Genomic DNA, 618 nt, shown 5'->3' with positions numbered 1-618 from the left:
ATTTATCCCCTAGGGGAAATTCTTGTGTCCATTAGCGCATTGTTGATAATAATAATAATAATAATAATAATAACTAGAAAATTCCAGGGAAATTTTGAGTTCCACGGGGGCTACTGCCGGGATGAGTACATGATTTATTTCCAGTGTTCAAAAGTCACCCTGATCATATTCTGGTTTTGAGAAATGTCTTGATATAAAAGACTCTGATATAAAACAATGTTACATCCCTCCATCATGTATTATGTGGGAAATATCTCATATTCTGTGTTGTTTTTTTTAATAAAACAAGAGGCGACATGTCTTCAAACTGGCATTTAAAGGCTTAAAATCCTGAAAACTAATAAACATTTGGTAGGTTTGAGCAGAACTGAAGTGGTTTAAGAGATTTATGCAAAAAAAGCAGAAAAAAATATTGATATATGATGATTTTAATTACAAAACATGTTACCAGTGTATAATAGACCTGTAACAGTAACTGACATTAGATTTTAAAAATATGTCAAAAAAGACACTTTCTTGCAGAAATCCATACCTTCAGCTGTAACACAGCCAAAATGATCAGCAAATCAAAAAAGAAATGTGAAGAAAATGTCCAAAAAAGGACAGAGGGACCCCTGA

This window comes from Seriola lalandi, unplaced genomic scaffold (assembly GCF_002814215.2).
Source record: "Seriola lalandi dorsalis isolate HSWRI2012SDOR001 ecotype SW California unplaced genomic scaffold, Sedor1 jcf7180002054584, whole genome shotgun sequence".
Taxonomy (NCBI): Eukaryota; Metazoa; Chordata; class Actinopteri; order Carangiformes; family Carangidae; genus Seriola; species Seriola lalandi.
The sequence above is the reverse complement of the archived record's forward strand: the minus strand, read 5'-3'. Positions refer to the sequence as shown.